Here is a 21,966-nt window from a genome sequence, read left to right on the forward strand (position 1 = left end):
TTCTTACACCTGAACTTCATTGTTTCACCGTTTTTTATTTGTTCACGATGGCTGGCCAGGGCTCATGCTTTTAAATATCCTCTCGCTCTCCGATGGTTAGTTTTTTGCTTTGATACAAAAAGGATACAATATGTTTAATGAGTTAATGAAAATGACCCTGTTATTGTATCTGCTGCCAGTACAATGGACGAATCATGTATAGGTTCCTACATGAGCTTATTGCTGCCCTTCATCCTTCCATGCTAACAGAGGCCTCAACTCCTTCTCAGCAGGCCAATGGTACACTTTAGAAAGCAGGTTAAATATTAAAAACTAAAATCACTTTCAAGTTAACGGCAGGATTTCTAAAAATTGTATTACTGACTACAATTATACTTCTGTTTGGCCCCATATATTCTTACTTAGATTACGATACAGAAAAAGTGTTCACTTTTTACAGCTAAATCGAATTGGAAATGTTTACTTTCTAAAAATATGAGACACAGCAAGTCTCCTCTCTGAGCAAATATCTATGAAATATGAAACACAACAGGGAAGCGACGCATGTTAAATTGACTGTATTGTGTTCAAACCCAGAGTCAAGGTTCACTGGCTGGCTCAGTTGCTAGGTCAGCATTTGAAATTCGAAATAAGTCTACCAAATACAGACTGTGTTTGTTCTTGTGACCAGTCAACACACACAAAAAATAGAAAATATATATTTTTTTAAACTCATGAGTCTGACAACTCTTTAAAATTATATAAACACTTCACTCTTATTTCCCAAAAGATTTAAAGGCCACAATACGAAATAAAGACTAATAGCCCATGAGTAAGTGTCGTGAATAGTAGAGGTTTTGCATGTATGTTCTATATATAAATATTTCAGAATTTATTGTCACATGACTCTGATCCTTTGCTGGAGCTAACTGTTATCATATTATCGTTAAAACACTGACATATGTTTTCCATGTCTATGAATGTTGGTTGTTTGTTTTACTGGGCGGATGAGCACTTTTTCAGAGGACAATGGCCTCTATGAAGGAGGAACACATTGGGGCATATGTACAAGGAGTACGCCGCATCAGCAGCACTTTTCCAACGGTTTTGCGGCAAGATTTTTATTGCCTTATGTAAAAACTGCTGCTAACTACTGTTAGCTGCAGTTTTCCATCTAAAACGTCCATTATAAAGATCGTCACTTCTGTTAGCGATAATGACATGCAAGGAAGGCGTTCTGCGCAAAAACCGCCACTAACCTCACTTAGGGATACTTATAAGTGGATTCCTTGGGTTTGGAGGACCAATAAAATTACCTCTAACTGCAGTTAGAGGCAGTTTTTAAGACCAGAAAATAGCTGGTCTTAAAAATGGAGATAACCCTTGGGGCCTCATTTCAGCAGGTTTTTTTGCTGGACCGCGCTGCAAGCAATGTTGTTGTGCTGCCCTGCAACAAAACTACAGGGCAGGAGAGCGTACCATCAATAAGTTAGTGTGCATTCCTGGGCCTCACTCATGAAAAATGTTGCAGCACTTCAACAAGACAGCATTGCAACACTTTTGACTACGCCCTTCTTGCGACACCACGGATGCGCTGTATTTACTGGTCAGGGCTCCATGATGCAAGTAATGACGTATGTCTGGAATCTTGACGTATCTGTCTGCACTGAAGTCACCCATTGCTCCAGTTGTGTCACAACCATGATGCAACTCCAGCAATGCATGGGGGCCAGCCTATCCCTGTGGCACAGCATCACCCTTATGCCTGCCATCATGCAGGCATAAGGTCCAGATGCAGTGCCATTCTTGAGGAGTGCCCCGGGTCGGCGCAGTTAGAGATCCATCGGTGGAGGCTGTGGGCAGCGGTGTCATCGTCTGTAAGCGTTGGCGGAGTGGTGGTGCTGAGGGAGTTGTCAAGATGTACTTTGGTGGCCTTCATAGAGCTGCGAGGGGGGCGATGATGGCGGTTTTGTACTGTGGACATGGTGAAGACGTGATGTATACAATGATGGTCGGTCCAGGAGAGCCCAGATGTGGCTGTAGTTGAAGGTCCAGATGGTGGAGGACACGTGCTAGAACGTGTGTCCTCTTATGTGGCATGCTGCGGTGACTAGCTGCTTGAGACTGATGTTGGGGAGCTACCCCAGGAGGGGGTAGTGTTCTGGGCCCTGGGGTTGTCCATGTAGAACTTGAGTTCGCTGAGTAGGATGTTGTTGGTGGATGGGAGAGCCTGGTGTGCAATGATGTCTACAATGGTATTGGAGAATGGGTGTCCATGGCCAGAGGGGCCTGCAGATGAGGGTGCCACAGAGGATGAGGTAGGGGTTGGACTGGATTTGGAAGTTGAAGTGTTCCTTGGTCATCATTGGGTCATTAGAGTGTGTGGTCAGTTAGAGTGTGCTTCTGTAGGTGATGGCAATGCCTCCTCCTGGACGGTCGGGGTGACCTTGCGGGTGATTTAGTAGCCATCAGTGATGGCGGTGGCAATGTCCGCTCCGGAGCAGACGTTGGTTCTGGCAGGTGATGTGACATCCAGAGTTGATGGAGAGGAGGGTGCTGGTGCCAATGGGGTGGAGGGTCCGAGAGGAAGGGTCATTGGTGCTGAGCCCGGTCCAGGGACAGATGGATGTAGATGGGCTTGCCTATGGCTTGCCTTTGGCACGGGAGATGTCCATTACAAAGCTGGCATTATATCGTAATGCCTTTAAAATGCAAATCCAACAACGCAGGTGCCTTTACATTGCATTCCATTACAATGCTTTGTGAGGTCAGTAATGGGGTATTTTTCATTTTTAGGGTGGACAAGCGTTTTGGGTGTCGGAGATAAAATGTGGGGTTTTTACGGGATAACTCTGAAATTTGGGGTGTGTTATGTGGTCAATCATAAAAATTGGGGTGTGCATTTGGGTCAAGTATGATATTTAGAGTGTATTTTGAGGGCTTAAAGATGAATTTTAGGGTTCAGGGTTTGCTTTGGGGTGCAAGGGTTAGTTTTAGGGTTGTACTCAGTGAAGTGCGAATAGTAATGTTTACATCTCCGCAATCCAACACCTTTCCTACTGTTGCAGTATGCCTAGTACAAATATGCATTGTAATGGAATGGGATATAATAGTATGCGTTGTAACTCCATATATATCTTTGGCACACCAGTGGTATGCGCGCTGTGCATGGCCGCACAGCGGCTGCCATTGAAAAGTGCTGTGGGGGGACTAGACAGCTGGGAGGTGGGAAACGCCGAAAAGAACACTGGATGGGGTGGATGTGGTGTGGGCGTGGGTGTGTGTGTGGAGTGAGCCTTACCTCGATACCGGGTCCTGTGTCTTCGTTGCTCCTGCTCTCCTGAGTCTGCTTCCAGGAACAGGAAGTAGGCAGCAGGGCTCCCTCCCCTAAGTCAATCACAATACTGCAATGCAGCGTTCAGATTGCTCATTGGTGCTCGTACAAGGTGTTCAGCTAGGGGCTGGAGATGTGGGCATGTTCGCCATGCAGGCTGTAATAAAGCCTGTTTTGCAAACAGGACAGTGCGCAGGACTGCTTTTTGCAAACAAAACAGGTGATGGACAGAATGTGGATCAATGTCACACATTCACCCCAGTCCAAAGATCTGGGCCCAAATCCATCGTTTTTTTGCACTCCACACCACCCTGGGTTAGACAATGGCGATATGCAAATCAGCTCTGATCCTGTGCCCCATGGGAACAGTCCAGTCCGAACTACAAAAGCCATGTCCTTCCCAGAACGGAATCAAGCATCCGAGGACCGGACCGGTTTCGAGGTAACACCTCTCATCAGCCCGGCTAGCTTGACTCCAGTGGTGTGAAGTGCCTGGGACCCACATCTGAGCATCCCCAGCGCACTTATGGCGGCAATTGCAAACAAAACAGGTGATGGACAGAATGTGGATCAATGTCACACATTCACCCCAGTCCAAAGATCTGGGCCCAAATCCATCGTTTTTTTGCACTCCACACCACCCTGGGTTAGACAATGGCGATATGCAAATCAGCTCTGATCCTGTGCCCCATGGGAACAGTCCAGTCCGAACTACAAAAGCCATGTCCTTCCCAGAACGGAATCAAGCATCCGAGGACCGGACCGGTTTCGAGGTAACACCTCTCATCAGCCCGGCTAGCTTGACTCCAGTGGTGTGGAGTGCCTGGGACCCACGTCTGAGCATCCCCAGCGCACTTATGGCGGCAATTGCAAACAAAACAGGTGATGGACAGAATGTGGATCAATGTCACACATTCACCCCAGTCCAAAGATCTGGGCCCAAATCCATCGTTTTTTTGCACTCCACACCACCCTGGGTTAGACAATGGCGATATGCAAATCAGCTCTGATCCTGTGACCCATGGGAACAGTCCAGTCTGAACTACAAAAGCCATGTCCTTCCCAGAACGGAATCAAGCATCCGAGGATCGGACCGGTTTCGAGGTAACACCTCTCATCAGCCCGGCTAGCTTGACTCCAGTGGTGTGGAGTGCCTGGGACCCACGTCTGAGCATCCCCAGCGCACTTATGGCGGCAATTGCAAACAAAACAGGTGATGGACAGAATGTGGATCAATGTCACACATTCACCCCAGTCCAAAGATCTGGGCCCAAATCCATCGTTTTTTTGCACTCCACACCACCCTGGGTTAGACAATGGCGATATGCAAATCAGCTCTGATCCTGTGCCCCATGGGAACAGTCCAGTCCGAACTACAAAAGCCATGTCCTTCCCAGAACGGAATCAAGCATCCGAGGACCGGACCGGTTTCGAGGTAACACCTCTCATCAGCCCGGCTAGCTTGACTCCAGTGGTGTGGAGTGCCTGGGACCACGTCTGAGCATCCCCAGCGCACTTATGGCGGCAATTGCAAACAAAACAGGTGATGGACAAAATGTGGATCAATGTCACACATTCACCCCAGTCCAAAGATCTGGGCCCAAATCCATCGTTTTTTTGCACTCCACACCACCCTGGGTTAGGCAATGCTTTTTGCAGCCTGAGCGGGCCAAATAAACAGTTGCTGCGCACTTGAGTAGGCATGCCACTCCGCCCCTACCCTGCTCTGTGAGGGTAACAGCCCTACTCACCCTCCCACCCAAAAGAATCATGGCACAATAAAATCAGGAAGTTATCATCATGTGATGATTCTTCCTCTTCTTGCACTGCTTGAAAGCAGTGGGGCGACGCTCTTCCACCATAGCGAATGAGCCGACACTGGCGGTGTGTCATCTACAGGCGGTAGGCCTGGGCGACTTGACCCCTGGGCCTCCTCTGCTACATGTCCCACCTTCTCCTTACCTGGACTTTGACATGGTGGAGCAATCTGCTAAAAGAGAGGTGTCGCCCACTATTGGTAATCCTCTCTGTGCACCCTGGTGTAGTGTTGGATCATAGTATGCAATGCAGGCCTCCCTATGTTGGGCCGCAGGAGCGCCTTTACCATTTACAGCTTCAAGGGGCACAAGGCGGTCTTCTCACACAGGTAAGCAATGTGTCTCTTTGCAACCAGCCAGACTTCACCACCAGATACAGGCGATTGCCACACCTCAATGTCTACCGCCACGTCTCATTGACTCCACAGCATCCCACTCCAGACTCTAGACGCAAGTCCAGCGAGGCATCAAGGCTCCAAAAACAGGTCCAGCGATGCATCAAGGCTCCAGATGCAGGTACAGTGAGGCATTCAGGCTCCAGACGCAGGTCCAGTGAGGCATCCAGACTCCAGATGCAGGTCCACTGAGGCATTCACGCTCCAAACGCAGGTCCAGTGAGGCATCCAGGCAGTTTTCACTGCTGATCCCTAAAACTATCGCCATGTAGTGATGTCTTGTACATACGTTGCTAACAAGGCAATAGTTTTCAGTGGTACACAGCGGTAAGAAAACTGTGGCTAACTAGCTTTAGCAGTAGTTTTTGCCAGTCCTTGTACATATACCCCAGAGTGTTGTTTCACTGCAATAAAATTTGGGTGTAACTGCAGAAGAGTACCACTATTTAATTTGTAACAGGGACATATAGTATCCTGCTGTTGATCACAAGGAGGTAGTTTCAGTTAGGACCAAGTTTCCGTAGAAAATAGCGTGTTTGACTTGCCTATATCTTGGCACCATTTGATGAATATTCCCAACATTTTCCCAAAAAAGTGTGTTGGTGATTCTAGTTCTTCACAGAAAGTTTCAGGGTGATGCATCAAGCGGGGTCTGATATAAAAAGTGGGGGGCAAATAAGTGTGTTTCCTATGTTAACTTCCCATAGGATTTTAAGACACGACTACAGCCCAAACCTTCTGAACAGAATTAAACCATATATGGCAGAAATTGTTCAAAAAGAACCCTTTTTGTTATCTGATGCAAATAAATTTAGGAGGTTTGGAGATATAAAAAGAAATCCAAATTTTTAAATATAGGGATGCGGCTCCTCCGAGGATCGAAGTCTCTGTGCTGATATATGATTGGCTGCTACATGACAGTGTTGGCAGCCATCTCAGTATTCAGCCATGTCCCCAAAGAAACATAAAAATAAAGAAAAGGGGGTAGGAAAGAAACACCCTGACCCCCTAGCCCAGACCATGGGGTCCCTCAGGGACCCCGCCAAGGCGAAAAAATGTTTTATATTGCCATGAAATTGCGGCAGAGATGCAAATCCACAACAAACATTTAAAAAAAAACACGGTCTCTAAAGCATGTTCATTTCATACCCCCTGGCTGGGCCATGTCCCGGGTGCATGTAGTAAAAAAGGAGGGGGAGCATGAGTCCTTCCTCCGACTGCTCTGTAGAGCCGCAAGGACCACCACCTGCCCGGGGGTTTATAATTATAAAGGAGGGGGCTATGTGGACCCCACTTCTGGGGATGGTTGAAGATCTGGGGGCCACCACCTCCCCAGGGCAAAATGAAAACAATTAGTGGGGGTATTGTGCATATCTCCCTGGGCCCTGGAGGTCTATGAAATAAAAAAAAACTGGATGGGGACTGCGCAGCCCCCCATCCCAGGCTATATACAGCTCCAGGGACCACCACCTCCCCCGGGCCGGCACAAGCTAATTTAAGGAGGAGGCATTCCTGGAGCCATTAATAGCCCTGGGGACTGCCCCGTCTCAGGACTGCCTCCTAATGTCCCTGGGAGTTTCACTGACAGAATGTCGATGTAAAAAATATAGAAGTGAAAAATATCGATATTAAAATTATAGTTGAACAAAATATCATTTTTATATATGTTTAAATGTAAATTTTAAATATTAAATACATTAAATAATGAAACTATTTTTATAAAAATAAAGTGTATTTAATATCCATTTTAGCAAATATAAAAAACGTAATAATTTTTTTAACACACATACATATTAAACAACATATATATGCACATTTACTTAAAAAAGTAATAAACTATTAATATAAATATATTTAATAATTAAAAAAATGTTATATATATATATATATATATATATATATATATATATATATATATATATATATATATATATATATATATATATATATATTCACTGAAAAAACCATAGGTTTCACACCAGTTATAGTTACCTGGAAATTTTACTGACATAAAACTATTGAAATTCCCACGTTATAGTTAGTTGGACTCACTATAACTTGCGCGTGTAATGCACTGCTGATGATATCACATATTACATCACTCATGACATGGTCAGTGACATCACTCATGACATCACTGATGACACCATCCAGTGAATGTGTGCCTTTCTGAAAAATAAACACGTTTTATATATGTATATGTAAAGGTCAATGGAAGAATAAATGTTTCAATAAGTGTCTTAATGGATGTTTTTTTTTAAATGATTGGTTAACTGGCTTATTAAGTGTATCATAGTGAATACATATATTAGCGAGTATTGTTTAAATATTTAAATGTTTGTATCAGTGTTTCACTTTGTGTATAAGTGGGTGCATGGGTTGGTGAGTAGCTACATGTGTGTGTATATGGGTTGTTAGATGTTTTTTTAGTATCAGTATAAGTGTCTGTATGATTTGGTGGGGGTGTTACTGAGCACACAGATGCATCAATGACTGACTCACTGTTTGTATGTGTTTTGAAGACAGCATATGTGCTGGACTGTATGGGTGAATGAGTGTGTATATGTATGTGTTAGTAAGTGAATGACTGTCTTACTAGTGTCTTTATCAGTAACTACATATGTTTTAATCTAGTATATGTGAGTATTGGTGTATATAAGTGAGTATATGTGAGAGTCAGAGATTCTTGTTTAAATAAGTATGTGTTTCTATAAGTGATTGTTTAAGAGAGTAAGTATGTGTAAGTTTCCTTAGAAGTAAGGTGGTAGTGTGTGTATAGCTGTATATGCAAAAAAAGGATGTTCAATATTTTATTTGCATGTGTGAATATGTGTGTGAGTAACTTTTGGAAGACTGTCGGTGTGTTAACGGATGTATAGGCGTCTCACTTCATATGATGAGTGAGTATATGTATGACTGACTATATAGAACTGTTGGTGAATGAGTGGATGTGTATGTAAATGGTGGAATTACTGAATTGGTTGTTGTAACTGTGTTAGACCTAGGGGATCCTAGACTACATAGGGTAGCCTGGCACAGAAGGGGGAACAGCTAACCTCCAAGGCGTTGGTTAAGTGCTTACAGAACCCGCTCACAGTAACCAATGACTTGCCACTAAAAATAAAGGACACCACACAAATTTAGAAAAATACCAGTACCTTTTATAAAAGTTCTCTTTGTTCTTTTCTAGTCAAAAGTAGTGTATACATTCAGTTCAGCATAAGTTTCCAAATTCAATTCACAAGCTTCAACACTTTTCTCAATTCAGCGAAGATTAATTAAGGTTACATTACATTTGAGGTAAATCACCATCAGTTACATCAGTATTGCTTCTTCAATTAGTTAATGCAGAATGGGAAATTCACTGTACAAGTTCAATGCGCCACTTTACATAACCTGGCATGTACATTACCCATCTGAACTCAGGGTCCAAAAAAGCTCGAGCTCACAGCTCCATAGAATTCTACCCCCAGCAGCGTTCCTCGCAAGGCTCACAGCCAGCTATATGGCTAAAAGAAGACAAGGCAAATTAATTATGCTTTCTTGTGTCTATTCTTTTACTCTGCCCCTATTGGAGATGTTCTGACTCTTAGGGGTTAACTGCCCGGAGGGGTTTTCAGGATGAACTCTGGTTGCTACTGACACCCTGTAGCCCAGCTCTCAATACCCTTGCTTAAGGCTCATTTACTCGGTGCTCCTTTTCCCTTCTAACACCCCCAATATCTTGGTGTTTTCTCTGATGGTTTAAATCAAGTTTCTTAAGTTACTGTTCCAAAACCGGGATGACTGTTGGCAGTTAATCTTTCTACCGGCGGTTCAGTGAACACTGTTCACCGGCTGTGCCGCCTCCCGCTTCCCCACAGTTTTCCCCGCTTATTTCATCTGAAGGGGCAACCCGGCTAGAGTTGCCCACGTGCTCTGGTGACTCGTTCCAGCGCCGACGATGAGGGCTCCGTGGGAGTCGGCGTCGGTGGGGGAAGGGTTATTCCAGTCCGTGTTGCTCCTCCGGCGAGTCCGTGGCGGCGCTTCTACCACCTTCCGCGTTCTCTCAAGCCAAAGCTCCTCCTCTTCCGACCAGCTTACTCTGCTTCAGGCGCACCTCCTCTGACGCCGCCGGGTTCTTCCCGATTCCAGACTCCGCCTCTCCCTCCGCGTCGACTCCTTCTGTCAACAACACGGGTCAGCTGGGCTCTTCCTTCCCTACCGATCTCGCATCAGGGATCGACTTGGCTGCAGCGTCTCCTACAGGTAGGAGCAACAGCTGATTCTTCCGCTTTCCTCTTCAAGGTGTATATCGGACTCGAGTGCTGCAGTTGCGGCTGTTCTTACTCCTTGCCCCCTAATTCCTGGGCCAGTCAGCGTGTCACTGGGTCCAAGTTTGCCTGCTCTGCACACGGCCTTCAGGGCGGGGCGGTCAGGTCTCTCGAGAGCCGCACTACAAGAGTCGCAGTGATTTATAAAACTTGCCACAGAGTCTCTGGTTACTGATGATGGTCGCCGTGACAGTGGGGTTTGGTCAGCCTAAGAGGGGGCACTTCCCAGTAGAGCGACAGCCGGCCCCAAAGGTCGATCTTGTCACTACTAGTGTGCAAACCTCCTCCTCAAGTCGCCTCTCTCCACACTGGTCACTCCTAATAGTGTACAAAATGGCTGCTGGTCACTGGCCTTTTATAGGCTGGCCTCAGACCCCTGGAAGCCACTAGATGGTTCTGGAACCTTCCTCATGTTAGCCTATGGGTCTGCCTTCCTTAGATGTCCGTTATGGCAGTTGGTGGACACCATTTTAGGTTTCTGAGTGTCCCTAGATTTCCAGAAGCTTAACTAGGCCTCACAGAGAATGAAGGGGAAAATGGCGTCATAGTCAAGGAACACCTAGCCCCCTGACAGCACTGAAAAATCCTGGTAAACATAAAAATAAACAATAGAAATACTGGGAGGCTAAGGGTGACAAAAATAAATAATAATGGTTAGAACACCCCCAGATGCAGACAGGTCTAACAAACTGGTATAGGTATCTCCACTTTTTTGAAAATGTTAGTTTCTATTTTTGAATATGTGTTTCAAGGGTTACTTTACAGTGAAAGGAGGTCAGTCTCTCTGTCACAAGGATGGTGTCATCAGTGATGTCATGAGTGATGTCACTGACCATGTCATGAGTGATGTAATATGTGATGTCATCAGCAGTGCATTACACGCGCAAGTTATAGTGAGTCCAACTAACTATAACGTGGGAATTTCAATGGTTTTATGTCAGTAAAATTTCCAGGTAACTATAACTGGTGTGAAACCTATGTTTTTTTCAGTGAATTTAATAGGTTTTTTAAACGCTAATTCCTAACTATAACTGGTGTGAAACCTATGGTTTTTTCAGTGAATTTCAAAGGTTTTTTTAATGCTAATTCCTAACTAAAAGTCTCACTTTATAAGTAAGACTGTTAGCGCTCTAGTTGTTCTTTAGAACACTCTGGTACATACTATCATTGGGCTATAGTTGTGCTACATCTGGCTGATATTTGGGCTACATTTGTATTTTTTTGTCTCTGGTGGCCATCTTTGGGCTACATTGGGCTACATTTGGGCTACATTTGGGTTCTAACATATATATAGCCCAATGTAGCCCAATATATATTTTTTAAAAGTTAATTTTCTTAAAAACAACTGGAGCATATATCTTGAGACATAGCAAACGCACATCGGGCTACCAGTCCTTATAATTTTTAATTTTTTTTTGTATTTTTTTTATTTTGTCCTGGAGCGCTCCCGGTGCGCGCCCCGGTGAGCGCCCTGGAAAGCATAGTATTTTGAAGCGCCCCGGTGTGCGAACCGGGAAGCGTCCCGTTAGCGCCAATGTCGCGATCGAAAACAACATTGTGACGCATCGCGTAAGCGTGACGTATCGCGGAGCCGCGCGATTTGTCTTATGACGCGCTGCGTGAACGCACCCGGAAGCGCGGCATGGCCCGGAGCGCGTAACGTAAGCACGCCCGAGCGCATCGGGTCATGTGATTTGAAAATAACACTTTTCATTGGTTCCTAATATTTTTTTCCTAATGAGGAAAGCCCCTTTTTTCCTCATTCTTACTTTCTTCTTTGAGAGAGCAAGAGCTATTGATTTGTGAGAGACCAATAATGGCTACTCTACTTGCTGCTGCTGGTGCTCCAACACCACCACCACCACCACCACCACCAAAAGGACCACCACCACCCCTGCTTTTTGGTGGTGAGCAGGACGAAGAGGAGGAAGAGGAGCAGGAGGAGCAGGAGAGACAGTTCCTACCAGAGGAACCCCACCCATCTCGTGTAAAGGAGCACTACATTTGGCAATTCTTTAACTTTCCTGCAGGACTGAAGAAAGTTATTGCCCCTAAAGTAACATGTCTAATTTGCAAGAACATCCTTTCACATGGCAATCCTGCTAAAAAATATAGTTTTGGCAACCACACCATGATTCGCCACATGGAGAGGTGGCACCCAAATAATTTGGTCCAAGCACAGGTGAGAGCTATGGCTGAAAACCCACAGACCCCTCAGCCTAGCACCTCAAGTGCGGAATCATCTTTTGCAGCACCTGAAGGGCGTCAAATGGTGCCCAACATCCAAAGCAAATTCTCAAACTTCAAAATAGTTTGTATTTATTGTGGGGCTACTATTGCATATGGTGAAAAAAGTATCACCTTAATTAACAGAGCAGAAGAAAAGTGCTCTCACAAACGAAAGCAATGATTCTTTATTGTTTTTTTTTTTGCTCCTGTTGAGCCATTTTCAAATCCTTCTGTTTTTTTCGAAGTACTAAAAAAACAAAAAAATATAAAATTGTTTTGAAAAACCAAAAAAAGTAAAAAATGTTCACAAAAAAAAATAAAACAACAAAAACAAGTAAAAAAAAGTTTTCAGAACGACCTCCCATTTATATAAAATGACTTAAATTTTTGAACTCTGCCATTCTCTTTTCTCCCCGGTGCGCTCCCCGGTGCGCGTACCGGGCGCCCCCCGCAAAAATATATATATATATTTTTTTTTTTGCCCAGCGGGACCCATTTATAGCCCCCACATCAAACCTAGGGGTGTCAGGGGGGGTCTACCCTGCCCCCTTAAGGTCATTTCCCCCTTTGTTTTGGCCACCTCTTGTGTCTCGATCCTACCGAGACACAAGATGGCGGTCGCTCCAGACTGTTTCGAATGTTTACAGACACCCAAAAGCCAATCAGCTTTCTGCGCGCAAGTCGCGTGGCGCGCCCGGAGCGCTCCCCAGAGCGCGTACCCGGGCGCTGCCATAGATATATATATTTTTTTGAACCTAAATTACTCAAAATCCACTGAAGCACATATCTTGAGACATAGCAAAGGCACATCGAGCTACCAGTCCCTACAATTTTGCCAAGTTTGGTGGAAATCCATTCAGCCGTTCGGGCTAAAAGTGAGGTCGACCGCCCCATGGAAATTAACATGGGGAAAACACGTTTTGGGACCCCCCTTTTATCTCAGCCCCCTCTTGACAAATCCCCCCCAAACTTTCAGGGAAGGACCGGGACGCCGTGAGGCCATTTTGAGGAAATGTTCAGGCAGATTTGTCAACCGGCGCCAAAGTTATTCCAAATAGAAATTTGAGATTTAACATTGAAAAAAATCCTAACTATAACTACCTACTGGCGACCGCCAGTAGGTATATATATATATATATATATATATATATATATATATATACATATATATATATATATATATATATATATATATATATATATATATATATATATATATATATATATATATATATATATATATTTTTTTTTTTTTTGCAACCACAATCCTGATACCCAGAACGCCTTTCTTCCTCCCTTGAAGATGCAAAATCAGGAAACGGGCTGGTGGGAGGAGCTGGTCCTCATGATTGAGCACTTGGAATCTATGAAATCTAATGTAAAGACCTGGCTACGTTTCATAGACGATTTATTTGTAATATGGGATGGGAACTTAGAATCAGCAGAAATGTTTGTGCAAGATTTTAATGTCAACAATCTTAATCTGAACTTCACTGCTACCATCAGCAACATATCAGTTACCTTTCTGGACACAGAGGTCTTCATTGAACAAAATAGAATTGAGACTAGACTCCATCGTAAATTAACTGCTGGGAATTCTACCCTACACACTAACAGCTCACATGTGAAACACCTCATCAATAACATCCCATATGAAGAAATGTTGAGGTTAAAACGTATCCATAGTAGAGAATGATTTAAAGCAAGCGCAGAAGGAAAGCAAAGTAAGATTCATAGAGAGGGGCTATTCTGAGAAAATAATCGATGCTGCTATATTTAAATCAATGTAGAAAAACAGGTTGGAACTACTGACAGGAGGGGCAAATGTCACAACAGTAGAGATATAAACCTCAGAAATTAAACAAGTGTTCAGGATTATTGTCCAGTACAGCACCCAACATAAACAAATTGAAACCATTATTAACAAAAATTGGCCCTTGATTTTAAGTGACCCAATAATTGGTAAAGACCTTCCGAAAAGACCCTCAATAACTTACAGTAGTGGCCAATCTATGAAGGATGAGCTCGTAAAAACCAGTCCAGAGATTATGGAATAAACTAATTGGCTACAGACGCACCCAGGCTTTTTCAACTGTAAAGTATGTAAACCATGTTTACAAGCTGTGAATAAAACCACTTACCTTTCACCATTTGATTTGAAGGAGCATAAGATTAACAAGCTACTCACATGTAAAACATAGTATGCAGTTTATGTTTTGTCCGGCCCATGCAGCTTGCTCGATGTGGGGAGCACTACGCTTCCCGTCTATAAAAGAATTCTACAACACCTCAGAGCAATATGCAATCAAGACAACACTTATCCAGTGGCAAGACACTTCAAAGCCAAACATGATTCCAAAAGCAGTGAGCTCAAATACTTTGTAATAGATTGTGTCCCTGCAAGTAGACGGGGCGGCAAAGGAGAGGAGAAATTACGCTGCCTCGAGACCGGGTATATAATAGAATTAAATACAAAGCAACCTTCGGGTCTAAACATTACATAGGATCTGTTTGCATGTCTTTAAGGTCACAATCCAATGGGTCATACAATAATGAATATGAATTTTAGGCAGACGAAGATATATATAACTTAATAATTTGTTATGTGTTTTAAAAATGTATTAAGAAATATTTATTTATAATTCATGTTTCATAATAGAATCTCTTATATATTTTTACATATAAATCAGATATAACAAGAATGAATTCATTTTAGCCAATATTTAACCAATCCAAGGTTTTTATTTTTCTGGCATATTTATGAATCATTGACAGTGTATTTATGATGAACAAGAATAGAAATGTATATAAGAGGAGGTCTATTAGGCCCATTTACAAGAAATTATGCAGATCACATACATATCCCTATCCCAATATTCATTCATATGGATTCAGACGGTATTCATACCGATATAGGATCATCAGATACTACACCCACAAGTTGCTGCTAAAGCACGATGCACTTTATTAATAACAAGGTGGCAAAATTAACATCAGGGCTCCGATGTCACTTTTCGGGTTTACTTTGCTCTTACCCACAACCAAATGACAAAAAAAAATAAAGAATTCCTAAAAACAGAAAAATACAAAAACAGAAACAATGTAACTTGAAAGCTGCTTTTTCAGAAAAAGAAGAAAACATTGATTTTAACAAACACTTTGTTTTGCGCTTTTTTATACTTGTTCTTGTAGGAAGATTGGCTTTGCACATAAAGTATTTCTAATTTTATATGTTTTAGCCTGTATGTTTATAATGTATTAATTCATTTTACAACATAAGAAACTTTTTGCAGTTTTTAAACAGAGTATCTCTTCTATATCCATACGAGTTGTAGGCTAAATCATGTGACTGCTAAAGGTGCTTATTTAAACCAATGTCCTAAGAATTGACTGTGTCATGTGATTAAGCGCTCTGGGCAGCGCGAAACGTGTCATGGCGATTTGAAGCACAAACATTAAAAACTTCATGAGCACATAATTTAGGTCCGTATCCGTTTCTGCAGCATTTGCGAGTCTGGTAAATATCGGAAAATCCTTGGAATATATATATATATATATATATATATATATATATATATATATGAAACAATCTCAGCTTTCTCTCGCCTGGAGCCCAATCCTGGATACCGTCGGCGCAGAAGAAGAGAGGAGACCCAAAGTGCAGGTGAGCAGTGTTTTATTCAATTGTGGAAAAGGCGCACCTCAGCATAACGTTTCGGCCTTCACAGAGGCCTTGGTCACATATATATTCCTCGGAAACTCGAAAAAGAGACACAGGCCTCTGAGGTTTTCGAGTGGGCAAATATGTTTACTTTAAGTGACCCAACACAAAGCGTTTCAAGCCCGTGAGCCCCTGTTCACGTGTCAAAAGTGAAAAAACACCATCTACTATTTAAAGTGAATAATACCACTCCCAGTTTCTGACATCACAGGTCATATGATCATGGGCAGTAACAACAGACTGTAGTTGCTATAATGATCGTTTTGTAGTTCTAGTGTACTGAGGCAGATTAGTATAATATGACACACTTAATTTACATACACATGTTTAAAAAACATCTAAAAACATGTAAAGTGCTAAATGTCATAGTACTCATAAAATAATCAATACAGATCATTTTAAAATTCTCAATGGATAAATCCAAGACTGCCTATGTTGTTACAGCGCCAATACTGCAACCACAATCCTGATACCAGAACGCCTTTCCTCCTCCCTTGAAGACGCGAAAATCAGGAAATGGACCAACCACACGGCAAGTTTTTTTCTGAATTCAGTGCTTTATTCCATAACAGCAGACATGACGCGTTTCGACCGGGAAACCCGGTCTTGATCACATGACATGTCATGACCACCCTTGTGACTAAATACTGTTGCTTTCATTAGAAGCTCCTCTCACCAAATTGATGGATGTGGAAAACAGACTAAATACTATTTTTCTTCTTTAATCAATGTGGTCGAATTAACAGTATGAATACACATAAGATATATATATATATATTCACTGAAAAAAACCATAGGTTTCACACCAGTTATAGTTAGGAATTAGCATTTAAAAAACCTATTAAATTCACTGAAAAAACCATAGGTTTCACACCAGTTATAGTTAGCTGGAAATTTTACTGATATAAAACCATTGAAATTCCCACGTTATAGTTAGATGGACTCACTATAACTTGCGCGTGCAATGCACTGCTGATGATGTCACATATTACATCACTCATGACATGGTGAGTGACATCACTCATGACATCACTGATGACACCATCCAGTGAATGTGTGTCTTTCTGAAAAATAAATATATTTTATATATGTATATGTAAAAGTTGATGGAAGAATAAATGTTTAAATAAGTGTCTAAATGGATGGTTTTTAAAAATTGATTGGTTAACTGGCTTAATAAGACATCATCAGCAGTGCATTGCACGCGCAAGTTATAGTGAGTCCATCTAACTATAACGTGGGAATTTCAATGGTTTTATATCAGTAAAATTTCCAGCTAACTATAACTGGTGTGAAACCTATGGTTTTTTCAGTGAATTTAATAGGTTTTTTAAATGCTAATTCCTAACTATAACTGGTGTGAAACCTATGGTTTTTTCAGTGAATTTAATAGGTTTTTTAAATGCTAATTCCTAACTATAACTGGTGTGAAACCTATGGTTTTTTCAGTGAATTTAATAGGTTTTTTAAATGCTAATTCCTAACTATAACTGGTGTGAAACCTATGGTTTTTTCAGTGAATTTCATAGGTTTTTTAAATGCTAATTCCTTTGTATATCGAGTTTCTAACCTTTTTTTTTTTTACAATTTGCTGTTTTTTTTTAAGTATTCATTTTTTTTATATAATTTTTTTCTTTTGCGCTCTGGGTGCGCGCTCCGGGAAGCTTTCAGCTAAGCTCTCCTGTAAGCTTCTCCGAGAGCTCATCTGAAAGCGCACCCAGAGCGCAACTGTCGTTCGTGAAAAAAAAATATGAATGAAAAGTTAATAATAATGCAAAACATTTCGTACCATACAAATAAAATTTGTTTTTTTTAATATGGAAAATGATTATGCATTTCTATAAAAGATTGATGACGTCACTTCGGCGCGCAACGTAAGTGCCCTCGGAAGCGCCTACGTGCGCGGCGCCTAAACGCACGCAAAAGCGCCTACGATCACGCCACGTTTGCGCCCCGGAAGCGCCTACGATCGCGCTGCGTAAACGCACCGGAAGTGCTCCGGAGCGCGCAGCGTAAACGCGTCGGGTCATGTGACCCTAAAATAACACTTTTCATTGGTTGCTAACAGTTTTTTTTTACAATGAATGAAATCCCCACCCATTTCCTTCACTTCTTCTTTCACTTTTGTGACTGAAAGACCTGCCTTTTTTGCTGCTCCATATTCCTGGATTCATCATGGCTGCCAGACCATCCAGCAGTGAAGATGACTCCAATGATTTCATTGATGAAGAGCCTCCTCAGCCGAAGGTCAAAGAACATTTCATCTGGAAATTTTTTAAGTTTCCAGCAGACCAGAAGAAGGTGAATGCACCAAAAGTAGAGTGCAGGATCTGCAAACAGGTCCTGTCACGGGGTAACCCCCAAAAAAAATACTCTTTTGGCAACTTCACCATGATTCGCCATGTGGAGAGGAGGCACCCCCAGAATTTTGCCCGGGAAAGTGTCAGGGCTCTGGCACAAGAGGTTCCCAGAGATGGGGCCTCTACATCAACAGGAGGAGCAACTTCTTCTGGAAGAGAACAATCGCAGGGGCAGGTAGCAAACATTCAACCTGCATTTAACCATGGGGTCGTCAGATGCAGATACTGCAATCAACTCCTCACCTATGGGGAGCAAAGTGTCCTGCTCATGGTTCGGGCATTGGAGAACCATCACTGCCCTTCCCACCCCTAATTTTTTTCTTTTCTTTTTGCTCCTGTTGAGCAGTTTCTATTCCCTGTTTTTGTTCCTGTTCAGTTAAAAGAAGAAAACCAAAAGTTCTTTTCAGAACTACCTCCAATTCTCATCAAAGAGCTATAATCTTAAAAAATGAAGAGTAAGTGAAATATAGTGCATTGATAATTGAAAGGAGAATGAGTAAGAAAGAACAGAAAGGTATGAGAGGTGAAAGGAAGTGAAGTAGGAGGAATGAAAGAAGGTGAGTGTTAGAAAAGAAAGTTATGACACAGTGAATAAACTGGAGGCCTCATTTCTGAAAAGTGACGCATCGCTACGTGAAAACAGCGATGCGTCACTTTTCTGGACGCACTCCTTATGACATTCCAGATATGTCATATTTAATATATGACTAATCAATTCGCAAGGAGTTACAGATATGTCAGTATTTCTGACATATCTGTAAACACAAAAGTAACGCATTGCATGAGTGCGTCACAAAAGTGACGCAACTCCAGTAATGTGTCCTTTCACATGGAAAAAGCACCATGTGAAAGGTTTGCTGTGAAGCAGGCGCAAGATTTTGGCGCAACTGCATCCTAAAAGTGACGCACTGCGTCATTATTACCAAGCTTTTTGCAAGGAACACCCCCTCTGCATGCATTATACCTGACACTATTTTTTAAAAAGTGACGCATCTAGGTACATGGGTCACTTTTTAAAACTCTGCGCCATATTGTATCTGCATCAGGTATAATGTATGCAGAGGGGGCAATCCCTCGCAAAAAGCTTGGTAATAACGACGTACTGAAATCTATGAGATTTCTCTGCGTCACTTTTAGGATGCTGTTGCGTCAAAATCTTGCGCCGGCCTCGCATCACTTTTATGTTTACAGATATGTCAGAAATACTGACGTATCTGTAACTCCTTGCAACATGATTCGTCATACATTAAATATGACACATCTGGAATGTCATAAGGACTGTGGACAGAAAAGTGACGCATCACACCAGCAGTGTAATAAAATGTGCCTCGTTGCACTATATTTAAAGGATGCAACAGCATCCTAAAAGTGACGCAGTGAAATCTCAAACATTTCACTGCGTCGCTATTACAAAGCTTTTAGTGGGGGAACACCCCCTCTGCATGCATTATACCTCACGCAGATATAATGTGGCGCTTGATTTTAAAAAGTGACCCATCTACCTAGATACCTCACTTTTTAAATATAACGCAACGAGGCACATTTTTTTACACTACTGGTGCGATGCGTCACTTTTCTGTGCGCACTCCTTATGACATTCCAAGTAACGCATTGCTGGAGTGCGTCACAAAAGTGACGCAACTCCAGTAATGTGTCCTTTCAAATGTGGAAAGCAGCATGTGAAAGGTCTTGCCTCAGTCTAACACCTGCTGTAAAGCAGGCACAAGATTTTGACGCAACAGCATCCTAAAACTGACGCAGTGAAATCTCAAAGATTTCACTGCGTCGCTATTACAAAGCTTTTTGCGGGAGAACACCCCCTCTGCATGCATTATACCTGACGCTATTTTTAAAAAGTGACGCATCTAGGTACATGGGTCACTTTTTAAAACTCTGCGCCACATTATATCTGCGTCAGGTATAATGTATGCAAAGGGGGCATTCCCCCGCAAAAAGCTTGGTAATAACGACGTACTGAAATCTATAAGATTTCTCTGCGTCACTTTTAGGATGCTGTTGCGTCAAAATCTTGCACCTGCCTCGCATCACTTTTATGTTTACAGATATGTCAGAAATACTGACGTATCTGTAACTCCTTGCAACATGATTCGTCATACATTAAATATGACACATCTGGAATGTCATAAGGAGTGCGCACAGAAAAGTGACGCATAACACCAGCAGTGTAATAAAATGTACCTCGTTGCACTATATTTAAAAAGTGACGCATCTAGATAGATGCGTCACTTTTTAAATATTGCATAACAATGCGCATTTTTTTACACCGCTGGTGCGTCACAAAAATTGACGCACAAGAAGCGCAAAACTAACAGCGCAAGGCCTTCATAAATATGGTCCTGGATTTTCCCCGTGCTTCGCCGGTGCGCGTACCATGCGCTTCCCCCGCGCAAAACGAAAAAAATTTTTTAATGCCCTGCAGGACCCTATTTTAGTCCCTACATCAAACCTAGGGGGTCAGAGGGGGTCTACTCTTCCCCCTTATGGTCATTTGCCCCTTTTTTTTTCAAACCCCTTGTGTCTCGATTTTACCGAGACACAAGATGGCGGCCGCTCCGGACTGTTTAGAATGTTTACAGACAACTGAGAGCCAATCAGCTTCCTGCGCGCAAGTCGCGTGTCGCGCCTGGAGCGCACTCCGGTGCGCGCACGGGAGAGCGCCTATAGATATATATATTTTTTTGAACCTAAATTACTCAAAATCCACTGGAGCACATATCTTGAGACATAGCAAAGGCACATCGGGCTACCAGTCCCTACAATTTTGCCAAGTTTCGTGGAAATCCATTCAGCCGTTCGGGCTAAAAGTGAAATCGACCGCCCTATGGAAATTAACATGGGGAAAACGTGTTTTGGGACCCCCCTTTTATCTCGGCCCCCGCTTAACGTATCCCCCCCAAACTTTCAGGGAAGGACCGGAACCCCGCGAGGCCATTTTCAGGAAATTTTCAGGCAGATTCGTCAACCGGCGCCAAAGTTATTCCAAATAGAATTTTGAGATTTAACATTGAAAAAAATCCTAACTATAACTACCTACTGGCGACCGCCAGTAGGTAATATATATATATATATATATATATATATATATATATATATATATATATTTATATATATATATATATTACCTACTGGCAGTCGCCAGTAGGTATATATAGTTAGGATTTTTTCTCTATGGGACTTTTGAAAATTCTATGTCTAATAACTTTGGCGTTTGTGGACGGAATCAGCTGAAATTTTCAGGAACATGGCACATTTTGTTTCTGAGCAGCCCCTGAAAATTTGGGGGGGTTTCGTCAAGGGGGGGCCGAGAAAAAAGGGGGGTCCCAAAACGCGTTTTTCCCATTCATTTTTCCATAGGGCGTTTGGCCTCACTTTTAGCTCGAACAGCTGAATGGATTTGCACGAAACTTGGCAAAATTGTAGGGACTGTTAGACCAATGTGCCTTTGCTGGGTCTCAATATATGTGCTCCAGTGGATTTTGAGAAATTAACGTTTTAAAAAACAGTTCGTGAACTTTTCGCGTAACGGAGCTTTGCGAAGCGAAGCTGATTGGCTCTCCAGCGTCTGTCAACATTCTAAACAGTCCGGTGCGGCCGCCATCTTGTCTCTCAGTAGGATCGAGAGACAAGAAGAGGAGAAAAACAAAGGGCGAATTTAATGAAAGGGGGCAAGGTAGAGCCTTCTTGACCCCCTAGGAAGGATGTTGGGGTTATTAAAGGGTCCCGTGAGGCAAATAAAAAAAAAATGTTTTTTTGCGGAAGAAACGCTTCCCGGTTTGCGAACCGGGTCGCAAAACGGG

Source organism: Lissotriton vulgaris, chromosome 4_1 (genome assembly GCF_964263255.1).
Source record: "Lissotriton vulgaris chromosome 4_1, aLisVul1.2, whole genome shotgun sequence".
NCBI classification, from domain to species: Eukaryota; Metazoa; Chordata; class Amphibia; order Caudata; family Salamandridae; genus Lissotriton; species Lissotriton vulgaris.